This window comes from Hyperolius riggenbachi, chromosome 7, assembly GCF_040937935.1.
Source record: "Hyperolius riggenbachi isolate aHypRig1 chromosome 7, aHypRig1.pri, whole genome shotgun sequence".
NCBI classification, from domain to species: domain Eukaryota; kingdom Metazoa; phylum Chordata; class Amphibia; order Anura; family Hyperoliidae; genus Hyperolius; species Hyperolius riggenbachi.
In genome coordinates this window covers 146,151,441-146,164,044 of record NC_090652.1, presented here as the reverse complement: position 1 = coordinate 146,164,044, position 12,604 = coordinate 146,151,441, and the positions used below count along the sequence as shown (strand labels likewise).

The following is a 12,604-nucleotide window of genomic DNA, read 5'->3' as shown; positions in this document are numbered from 1 at the left end:
CCGCTCATTCCCAGTTCCCGAGAACGATTACACTTAAATCAGACCCTCTCGAAGCCCTTCTTCTCCAAAAACATCTTGAATCCCCCCTTTCAACAATTTATGCAAATCTGCAGGAGAGTTCTGGCTATAAGCTGGATCGGCTTTATCAAACCTGGAAAATTGATGTGCCTGGTTTAGAGGAGCTGGAGTGGAGGGACCTGCTTGAGGCCTCAGGAGAATACTTAATCTCTATAAAGGATAGACTTATACAACTTAAATTTATTCATAGAACATATTACACGCCTGCTAGACTGGCTAAGATGTACTCTGGTAGAACTGCGGAATGTCCTCGCTGTAAATATCATACTGCTGATTTTATACATATGGTGTGGGAGTGCCCCGAAATCCATATATTCTGGGAACAAACTAATGTAGTACTTCAGAAAATATTTGAACGTCATATAGATCTTGACCCTAAGACACACTTATTGGGAATCTCGGGGGAAGTTACACCATCCAGAAGATTGGTTCTTCTTTGGGATATGTTGTGTTATTTCGCTAGGAAAACAATAATTCTACATTGGATCCGGGCACATCCCCCAACAGGTGCAGACTGGATTATTACAGTTAATACATCACTGTCTCTATATAAACTCACTTACATTCAACGGAATTGTCCTCTTAAATTTGACAATATTTGGATACCTTGGTTGGAATATATTAAAAAGCAAGGAATAGACTATAACTCAACCTGAACAAGTGAGCTACTGCTACGACCTAGCTTCTCTTGAATGATTGGCGGGGTGTGGAGTGAGACCACGAGAGAGGGGAGGGTGGGGGGGGGGAGGGTTAGGTGTGGTATAGGAATGTCTTGGCGGCCTAACCGCACTCTAATAAATCTTGTTGTTGCTGTTATGAAATGTACTGCATATGATTGTCATGTACATGTATTGTGGTGTTTATATAAAACAATAAAAAACTTATCTGAAAAAAAAAAAAAAACTAGCGGTTTGAAAACTGCTTGGGTAATGTATTTCAATGGGCTGGCGCACACCAGAGCAGTTCGTTTTTTCCACAAACGCAAACTCGGGGGCTGCAGCATTTTTTTAGATGTCTGAGGCATTTCTGCCTTAATGTTAAGTATAGGAAAGTGGAAGACTGCTCTGCAAAACGCTAGATCAGAGCGATTTTCCAAGAGTTTTTGTTACAGAAGCTGTTCAGTAACAGGTTTACTGTAACCATATATGAAATCTGCTGCACAAAAAATGCTCCAAAAAACGCTAGGCATGTTAAAAAAAAAACCTCTCTAAACCTGCCTAGAATCGCTCTGAAAATCTGCTTCAAAAACCTCTAGCATTTGCAGATCTGCTAGAGGTTTATGGTGTGCTCTGACCTTCTGTGTTGATGATTCAGGAGTGAGGTATTCAATTGTGAGGCTCAGAACTGTCTGCATGTCAATCCTCAACTTTCCCAGAATTGCCGTCATGATTTGACTTAACGTTAAACAGTACTTAATGCTCCCTGGCCACTTGGTAACCATTAATGCCTTCACAGAGTAGTCGCTTGGCTCTGAAAATTTATTTAAAAATCTCCAGGCATTCATAACTGCTAAGAAAAATGTAGTTCTGAGAGGACATGGCTGCATGTTTTTGTGACATTCTCACACTTGCTTGTTGATAGATATGGTTCTGTATGCCTTCACAATATATTTGACATTGAGATGGGAATGAGGTATGGACTGAAAACACTTTCGCTCTCGACATAGATATATACAGTTTCAGAGGTTCAAGTTGTCAAATACTTGTCAGTTACTTGGCTTCCTGTGTGTTGGCCTTTCACTGTTATAGGCACATTATGACCCTCATTGAGGGATAGTTAGCGACATGAATTTCTTGATTGAGGGCTCGTTTCCACTATCGCGAATCCGCATGCGTCCAACGCATGCGGATTCGCACATGTAATGAAAGTGGATGGGCCTGCTTCCACTGTAGCGTTGTTGAGGTGCGTTTTTTTTTTCAGCGGTGAAAAAACGCACAAGCTGCAGTATTTGCCTGCGAGTGGAATGCATGCGAATCGCATGCAATGTATTTAAAAAAGGGAAATCTCATGCGTTTTCCCCATGGGTTTTTTGCCGCGAATTCGCATAGGTACCAATGTAAATTCACACAGGCAGTGACATGGTTAAAATCGCATATTCCCTCACCTATGTGAATTCACGGCAAAAAACGCATGCAGAATCGCATCCGCATGCGATTTAATCAGCGGTGGAATCCAGGCGATTCCGCACAGCAATAGTGGAAACGAGCCCTTCTGCTATGCAGTGCTAACACTTTCCCAGTGCTCTACAGCTAGTTTTGCCAGGCATTCACTGAATCAGTCTTTAGTTGTTGCTTTGTGATGTCTTTTGTTTTTCAGCTAGTGGAATGCATGTTAAGTTGAGGTCAGGTGAATAATTTGGTCATTAGAATATTCCATTAACTTTCAAAAGCTCTTGGAGCTGATTTCACAGTATGTTTTGTCATTGTCCATATATCTGAAATGTTGTCCTATTATTTTTGCAGCATGTGGCTGAATCTGAGCATATAGTATAGAAATATACTTTGGGATTCATCCTATTTTATCTGATGTCTGCCATAACTAATACATTTTAGTGATTGAGTTCATAAATAAAATATATTGACTGTCTTTACTACAGTCGTTGTGTGTCTACTTGGAGGGTTAAAGAGACACTGAAGCGAAAAAAAAATATTATGATTTGTATGTGTACTACAGCTAAGAAAAAAAACATTAAGATCAGATACATCAGTCTAATTGTTTCCAGTGCAGGAAGAGTTGAGAAACTCCAGTTGTTATCTCTATGCAAAAAAGCTATTAAGCTCTCCGACCAACTTGGTCCTGGAGAGGGCTGTTATCTGACTTTTATTATCTCAACTGTAATTAAACTGTTTACTTTTCCTCTAGCAGAGGAGAGTTTATTACTTCACAGACTGCTCTGAAAGACTCATTTTGAATGCTGAGTGTTGTGCAATCTGGACATATTATAGAGTGATGCAATGTTAGAAAAAACACTATATACCTGAAAAGAAAAATGAGAATATTTTCTTTGCTGCTAATCTTCTAGTAATTATTCATAGTACACAACCAATTCATTATATCATATATTTTTTTCGCTTCAGTGTCTCTTTAAGTCCACCACTACCTCCTCTATTTACCAAGAATTTGGTTTTAGAGCTCATTTAGCTTCCTTTTATCCTTTTGGCGCCTCTGTTCTCCTGCATAACATTTTAGTGCGCGTTCCAGTGGCAGCCATTCATGTCATAATACTGCCTCCATTTTTCACAGATGAGGTATGCTCTGGAGCATGTGCTGTTCCTTCCCTTCTCCATACTCTTCTCATTGTTCTGGTACATGTTGATCTAAGCTTCATCTCACTCCAAATTAGTACAGAACTAGACAGGGTTTTTTTGCGGTTGGCTGGCAATAACTGGCCTTCATTTTCTTGAGGCTTACAAATACTTCACGTTTATTTGTCTTTTGGTTGAACCCTTTATATTTACATTTAATGACGTGTTCTTGATTGTGAACTTTGACATTGGAATAAATACTTCCTGGAGAGTGTTGTGAAGTGACCTTTCTTGAGTTTGGTCTCACTTTTTTGCTAACAGGAGTGTTGCTGACCTTTTTTAGGGACATACTTCTCATCCTTTGTGACGCTGAATATGTGTATGTGTGTATATATATGAAACCCATGGTCTGCTGCTCTCTTTAGGCTGGTTGCAAGTGAGTTGATGCCTGATAACATAAGACAAGAATGGCCCTGAGCTGGATATACAGTACTGTACAAACAAGCAGCCCTGGGAAAAAGAAATGAGAGCGTTAACAAGATGCAGCGTTACCACTTCCACGCTGCAAACACTGATAAAAGTATTGTTACAGTCCTCCTACATAATTATATGCACTCCTGGGCATCTCCTCCCTTCTTAGCAATGACACTTCTGGTAGCATGTGGAGCATAGTACAGGCTACTTTACCATGTAGTGCAGATCAGAGTGGGCCATCTCCCTGTAAAATGAAGTGTGGAGAGGAGTGCTAAGTCCCGCCCCCGAGGGTGTAGGAGCTCACAGGAAGCAAATGGCTGCCTCTATTCAGTGACCTCTGCAATTTTAAATAGTCCTTAATGCTGTACAAGCAATTTGTCCAGCCTGGCTATGCAGCCCTAAGGTATACTTAACCTTGTAGTCCACCAAATGTGCAAGTTGCTTGTACTGTACCCCCAATGGGAGGACAGAGTTGCTTATTTGCAGTAAAATGAACCAGGGCATGCTGGGCCATTTCTAGGCCAATTTCTGATACAGTAAACCACTTTCCCCTGTCCCTTGGAGTGTACTATAAATAAATTATACTGTATTGGCAAACTTGTATATTTCAATGCAGTGTACATTTAATCCAGACAGTCAAAAACCACTTCATATTCGGTTCAAAGACCTCTTTTGGACACCCCTGGCTAAATTGCTAATGATGGTATTGTTAGTGAAACCATAAAACACTTCAGGAAATGGTGGAGCAGCAGTTTGCAAATGTTACGGTTATACAGATTAATTTTTATTCAATGAACTTAAAAAGTTCAGGCACAGTTTTTGTATGTGTTAATAGGACGTCATTTTTACTTAATGAAGCACAAGTGTCTTGTAAAAACCAATGCACTTCATAACCAATTTAAAAAAAAAAAGAGAAAAAAAAGCTTCCTGTAACCACTTAATGAATAAAACTCCAGCTTACCAGGCAACCAGATAGCCTGAGCCTTCTGATAGGCTGTGTGGCAGCATGGTTTCAGCATGTGTGAACTGGTGCAGCATTTTTTTTTTCGTTTGCATGCCTGAACTGGAGCTTTAATACAAGGTATCAAATGAAATAGAGATTGTGGCTTATACAAAGTTGGCACATGGAGAAAAACAAGCTTCTTCTGAATGGGTTAGTAGCAAGTACGGAGGTACCACTCCTAATCTCCTAGGAACAGATGAGTCTCTGCACTTTGTGCACAGGTGTAATAATGCTGTTAACACCAGTTTGGCAAAGTTCCTTTCTTCCTCGGGCCACAAATTGGCCAGAAACCAAATTGTAATCTGCCCTCAGTGGATTCTTTCCTTCTAAACAAAGTCTGCATCACACGCTTGTCAGATTAATGACTGCACTTCCTGATATCATGGTAAATGCTTATGTTTTAGAGCTGAATGCCAACATTCCCATAATGACTGGCACCACTGTCAGACTAAAGCTTGTTCCTAGGCAGGTTGGGATTTTTGAATAGTCTTTGCTTTGATTAGGATGAGATGTGTTCACGCTTCACTAAGTATTCTTTTAAGTTGCTGTATATTTACGAGAAATTCCTGGAAATGAACTAAATCCCCATTGTAAAATGTTAGTAAAGAGGTAGCATTTGTCTTGCATTCCTTCTAAGCTGTAACTAAATGTTAAATATTTAAAATATCAGACACCATTTTATGCCACCCACTTATTTTGGTGGGGGGGGGGTCAGGTAAAAGAATGACTTGACTGCATAGTTTCCATCAACCTGATCAGTGGAATAATGTGGTGGTACTGAGTGTACAGACTTGACTGTTTAATAAAAAACAAACCAACCTGGCCAATGGTACCTTCATTTGTAGTCTTAATCCACTGAGCTACACCTTTCAGTGTTCAGTCATTGACGTTCTACAGAATCTCCTAGAGTTTTTTTGTTTGAAAGTGCAAGATCAACACTACCAGGGCTGTGGAGTCGGAGAAATTTTGGGTACCTGGAGTCGGATGATTTTTGTACAGACTCCACAGCCCTGAACACTACATGCAAACAGGTGCTCTGCTGGCTGATTCTGTTATGCAGCATTATGCACCTCTGCATAGTATTAACATTTGTCCAAATAAGAGCCCTTTTGAGCTTGCAATCTAAATCTGTTAATGAGACAGTTTCCAAAATTTTTACCACCGTCCAGTCTGGCTCACTCTAATTTCCATTATTAAAACTAACAATGTTCCGGTATATTGTTTTCACGGTATAAAAATGTAGTTTACCTGCATAGCTAATTTTACAAGGTCGCATTTGGTTTACACTGTATTGAGCCTTTTCTCCCACAAAGCCATTATCAAAAGGAAAAAGTCATTGGGTCTAGTTTTTATTTTAGTTCTCTAGATTTTTTTTTTTTTAAAGAAAGCACTAGTTTACAGAAACCCCAAATGTATTTCAAGGATACCTGCAGTGAGAGGGATAATGGAGGCTATCATATTTTGTTTTGAACAATGCAAACTGCCTGGCTGTGCTGCTGATCCTGTCTCTAGCCATAGACCCTGAACAATCCAAGCAGATCAGATGTTTCTGAAGAAAGTTTGACTGGATTGGCTGCATGCTTGTGTCAGGTGTGTGATTCACACATTATAGCAGCCAAAGAGATTAGCAGGACTGCCAGTCAAGTGGTATTGTTTTAAAGGAAATATGACAGCCACTTCCGGTTTTGAGCATACTAGGGAGAATCGCTAGCGTTGTGGAAAACTCATGAGTTTTTGCCCCTAATGAGTCTGTACCATGCAGATACTTTTTATGCAGCACAATGTGTTTTTCAAAATTCACAACTTGCTGTAGATTTCTGAAAAACAAATGTAAAATGCACATAGTGTATTTCAATGGATATGGTGAGGACTGTGTTTTTACATGCATTTTTTTATGCATGTTTGAGTTTTTATTAAACATTCGTAAAATATTACTAAATTGAAAAAGGGAAACTATTGACAAAACATAACCTACCAAAAACGCACCCAAGAATGATGAAACGCATGCAGAAAAGAGAAAACGCCTGGTTTTCTGCTTCGCCTAGTGTGCTCCTTAGCCTCCGTGATGGACATTTTTGGCCTGTAGCTGAAATTAAGCAATAAATTTAATTTTCAAATGTGATGGTCATCTACATTAAAGGGACCCTGAGTTGTTAAAAAAAACCACACAGTTTGGACTTACCAGGGGATTTCTCCAGCCCCCCCCCCCCCTGTAGCCCGTGAGGGCCCGCGGCATCCTCTTTGCCCTTCCTTGGCCCCACAGTCTGCTTTGGTGATCAGTGACTTTGGGTGAAGTCATGCACGTGACGTTGCATCATCACGCCTGTCACCGTAAGCATCCAGCGCATACACTGTTCTCTAAAGGCAGAACCACGCATGCGCAGAATGCGTACGACGACCAGCATGATGCAGCGAGGTGCGCACGTGCAACTTCCCCTGAATTGGACGATTACTGGAGCTGCCTGCAGGACCAAGGAAGAGCAGAAGAGAATGCTGGGGGACTTTGCGGGCTATGGGGGCTGGAGGAAGCCCCAGGTAATTTTTTTTTTATTTTTTTTTTTTATTTTATTTTTTTTTTAGGGTCTCTTTAAACCTCCTCCACTACACTATTACGCTGGACGGATATATATCTCGTCTAAAGCAGCAGTAAGCATTCTATCTCAATTAGCTGGTATGATCATAAAAGTATTCAACATTGCATGCTGGATCTTGAGCAACAACTGACCCCTGAGCACATAGTTCTCCTACTTACCCGTGCCTGCTAGAAGCCACTCTCACGCACTGCATGTCAGCCCTCTTCTCACCCACCACTCTTCTGCTCCATAGACACGTTGCTAGCTTTGAGACCAATATCTGGACAGAAATGGTCCCTGACTTGTCTCTCGACCAATAGAGCTCTGATCCTAGTGGGCGGCAGTCCTTACACAAAGGGTAGGCGTCCTCATAAATGCATATACGGCATATTTACAGTACAAAGGGAGAGGCAGTCTGCCTTGCTTTTTTAGTCCAAGTATGGTGTTTAATAAAAGCTAGAAAAGGAGATATATAAAGTATGTTATACAATTACAGGAACAGAAACACTCACAAGTAATGGACTACTGGATTTCAGCCAAGCCAACTGAAAGCTGTAGTCTCTTAATGTTGTGACTGGACTACATTTTTTTTAAATTTTTTAAATTGCCTCCAGTCAGAACAGTTCAGCTTAGCTTGCTTTCAGATGCTGTTAAATTGCTTATAAGTGGAGATTATAATTTATTTAGAAGTGTTCAGTTGCTTGTTCCACTTACTGGTGTACTTAGAGGTTGTTTTCATTGTGGGTCAGGGAATGATATGAAGTCTAAAGGTGGGTACACACGTCAGATAAAAGTCTTTGGAAAATGAAAGATCACAGACCAATTTCCCCCCCCCCCCCCTTCCATGTAGTATGAGAGCCATACCTACACAGTCTATTCTATGGAGCTGAACTCCCCATCAGATAAAAATCTTTGCAAGATGCTGCACACAGATGCTGCACACAGATGCTGTACACATGCAACAGATCAGTATCTGCAAAAGATCAGTTCCTGCAAAAGATCCGTTCCTGCAAAATGCATTCAAAGTCTGATATCTGCAGATCTCATACACACCTTGTTTAACGGGCAATTATCTGCAGATCAGATCCACCAGGTTGGATCTTCAGATCTGCAGATAATTGTCTGATCTGCAGATGGTCCATTAAACAAGGTGTGTATGAGATCTGCAGAGATCATAGGCTTTGAATGCATTTTGCAGGAACGGATCTTTTGCAGGAACGGATCTTTTGCAGGAACGGATCTTTTGCATGTGTACAGCATCTATGTGCAGCATCTTGCAAAGATTTTTATCTTTTGTAAATTGAAGTAAAGCGCTCTATGCAATAACCAGATGTATAATGCAATAAACTTCTAATACAGAGACATCCCTAATCCCTCAATACAGTCCACTTAAGAGTCCATTAGTAGCGGTCTCCATCCCAATAGTACATATACTGCTCACCAGAAACGTTGGCTGACCAATCACAATCAGCATAAACAGCCTGTAATAATGGTAGCTGGTGATCCCTCCGAAGTTCTCCGTATATACCTCAGGGAAAGAATGCTCACATAGCGTAATACTGTATACAACAGATGGACAGGTATCCCTCCACCAACACTGCTAATCACCAGTGCCAGGCTAACCACCGCCACACACCAAGTGTGTATATCTGATAAATGAAGGCTCACCAGATCCAATGGCTGACCGTATCACAGACCAGCTTAACAGCGTTTCTGGTATGCCTTCCTTGTTCCAGCACAGCTTCTCTCCTTAAAAACTCAGAAGCGGGCACACAATAGTGTATTACCGTTTATTAAAATAAGTTAAAATAAGTAGTGCACTCACAATTTTCCATAAAAATATGCGCATATCAGAGCTCACATAGACGTCCTCCTCATGATCATACTCGCGTCTCCACACAGCAGTCCGAGGCCACGCTTATATCTTATAAAGATTTTTATCTGATGGGGAGTTCAGCTCCATAGAATAGACTGTGTAGGTATGGCTCTCATACTACATGGAAGGGGGTAAAATTGGTCTGTGATCTTTCATTTTCCAAAGACTTTTATCTGACGTGTGTACCCCCCTTAAGGCCTGGTTCACACTGCAAGAGCTTTTTAAGCACTAGTGATTTGAAAAGCTCTTGCATTGCTATGGGGCATTTTTATAAAATTACATCACTCGAGTGAGACCACAGTATAGCATTACATTAGCGACCGCTTTTAAATCACAAGCATTTAGAAAAGGCTCTTGCAGTGTGAACCATCCCTCAAGCCTGAAACCCACTGGGAGCGATTTCTAATCGCTAGTGATTTAAGAAAACTCTTGCTAATGCAATGCTATGGGGGATTTTTATAAAATCGCATCGCTCAAGTGGGATCACACCCATAGCATTACAATAGCAAGATTGTTTGAATCGCAAAGCACTCCGAAAATCTAACAGCAGTTTCAGGCAACTGTGGCATATGCCTTATATTTTCCTTTGCATATACATGCTGTGTCTAAAGTTTGACACCTGCTGTAGAAGACAAACTTTTAAAGACAGCCTCTGTAAATGAATGCAATGCAGATGAGTAGCTTTGTGTCTAGCAACTATTTTTATTTTGGTGAGAACAAGATTGTAAAACCTGTTAAGTCTTGCAGGTTTGTGTTCACCGTGTTTTCAGTACATTTCCATTCCTCTGCAGCAAATATTCTGTACATTTTAGTTTTCCTTTAACTCTAGATTTAATTCCCCAAAAATGTGAACTTAAGCACAACTAAATCCGAATAATTTCTGTTTAGCAGCAAATGTATAGGTGAGCCCAGTTTCTATCATGAGTAGTTAATTAGAAAATTCTGCATACAGGTAGTCCCCGGTTAACAAACGAAATGGGGACTGTAGGTTCGTTCTTAACCTGAATCCATTCTTAAGTTGAAACACTGTGCCATCTTAGTCCTTTGTGACTCCAGTGTCCCCCTCTGTCTCCTTGGTCTCCCTTATGCCTCCTTAGTTCTCCGTTGTGCCACGTTGTCTCCCACTTGTGCCAGTTATGTCCAGCTGTGTCCCCATTCACGGATTAGAGAGGAGAGTGGGAGTGCAGCCTGCAGTGGGATAGGGGATTATAAACCCCATCCTACTATGCTTCCGTGTGTTTCACTGCAGGTATAAACTGACCCAAGAAACTGCTTAAAAAGGTCAAAATGTAGGGAGTTGGCTCATATTTGAGACTTTGCAGATCTACAGTAGTTATTTTACAGTGCAGATGGAGTGATATGGAGGCTATCCTATTAATATATTTTTCAACTATGCAAATTGCCTAATTGTCCTCTGCCTTGAATACTGTTTTTGCCATAGACCCTGAACAAGAATGTAGTTCAGTTGTTTGAATTCTGACTGCATTTGTTGCATGCTTGTTTCAGACAATACTGATGCATGAAAGATCTGCAGGATGCCAGGCAACTGGTATCTTATAAAAGGAAATGAATATGGCAGCCTTCATAACCCTCTCACTTCAGGTGTACTTTAAAGCCTGAGACCAGGACACATTGCGCAAAAAGTAACTTAATATAACTTTGCTCACGTGCATCATTGTAAAACGGTGAATTCTGTCCAATGCATTAGTGTTAACATGTTTGCTTCAAAAAAGTAAACAGAATTTAAGTTGTAATTCATCTGTGCGTTTAAAAAATTATTTGGTCGTTAGTGGATGCAGGGGGTCCCTTTTACAATTACAAAACACTGGTTCACACATGCTGCACTAGTGTGGTGATTGCATTCACTGGCGTATTGAAGTATCGCACTTGCCCTTATCTAGGACTTAACCTTAGTTAGGGGTGTTTCACTATTACATAAACGAGGTAGGGGATGGATGTGTGCAGGAACATGAACTCTCTATCTTTTCAAAACTTTTCCAGGATAAACTTCAAAACTACTTTCCATGACAAAGTAGTGAGTAAATGTATATGATGCAGGGTATGTAAGGGCCAATACAGTATTTACAGTACTTGCAGATGTTACAGCACATAGGCTGGTCACCACCCAATCTGGTCTCTGTAGCAATATAGAATCTTGATTTCTGGACAAAAATCAGCAGACCTTTACCTGGGAGGTCCTTGGCACAGTTGCTGGTTTAGGAATGGTGCACTGTACATATGCTTGAACTGGCATTGCTGCTTGGATCAGAACTCCTTTCTCAACTTCCTGTGTCTTCCACAGATTCCTGTTGGCAGAGTCAACACTTCTCCTCTCCTAAGCTTGGCACTTCTCCTCACCACCTGTCTCACATATGCTGCCTGGACTCTGAGCTGATAGAAAATTATGCATACATATTCCTTCATTATGGAGGAATCCTTTTCCTGCAATAGTTGTTTTTGGTTTACTTTTAAAAACCTTTGTCTGGTAGGATTTTCTTTTTACCTCAACCGATCATGCCCACAACGCAGCCCATGTACAGCATCTGCTCTTAATCGAATCTCTTAAAGAACTTAAGTCTTCTACAAAATTCTCAAGTAAAAGCTTTTATCATTTTAAACTGTTTTTGCTCAACAAGCAGAGGCATTCATTGAACTGCCAAAAGTATCCTAGTGTGTTACAACTGGCTAAAAATTGTTCATTTTCCACATCGATTTTATGGGAGTGCATTGAAAAAAATCTTACCTGTCCCTCAGGAGAAGCTCACCCTCCAGCGTCCCTGAGGAAATCTAATAGAGAATAGTCGTTCTACATGCTACCACTTCCGCTTTGCGTTAATACTTTGCACACCCTGTTTCCTCCTGATCTGAGCAACATTTTCTAAAGTTTCTGGAGAAATTTAGAGCTGGCTGTATGAAAATTACAATTGCCATATGCGCTTTTATGCATTTAGATGCTTTTGCTAACCGCTTAAAACATTTCACAAAATAGTCACAGCAATGTACTGACAGCAAATTTTTCTGCAGCAGGAAATCTCACATATCATATACCATACTCGCATATTGTACAAATCCCTACCAGCCAGTTAAAAACCTGTTCATCTATACCTACCTGCCATTAGTTTACTCTTCGCTGCCACCTTTCTTATTGGTATGATTTGCCTGCGCTTGTGATTATCAACACATCGAACACTTACTAGTTGTGCTTGCTTACTAGGTCGGTATGCATTTTTTAAGTTCGGGTTTTTTTGTTTGACATCTACGTAGCGGCCGCTGGAGAGGTACGTAGATGGTGTACTTCTCTTGCGCAGACTGGCCGCGACTGGAGGAAGTTACGGAACCTGGTACTGGAGATGCA

General features: G+C 40.7%; 1 protein-coding gene across 1 annotated transcript in view; it reads left to right on the top strand.

Annotated features, from left to right (window-relative positions):
• Window positions 1-12,604, top strand: part of PARN (poly(A)-specific ribonuclease) — a 179,001-nt gene that overhangs the window by 144,319 nt on the left and 22,078 nt on the right.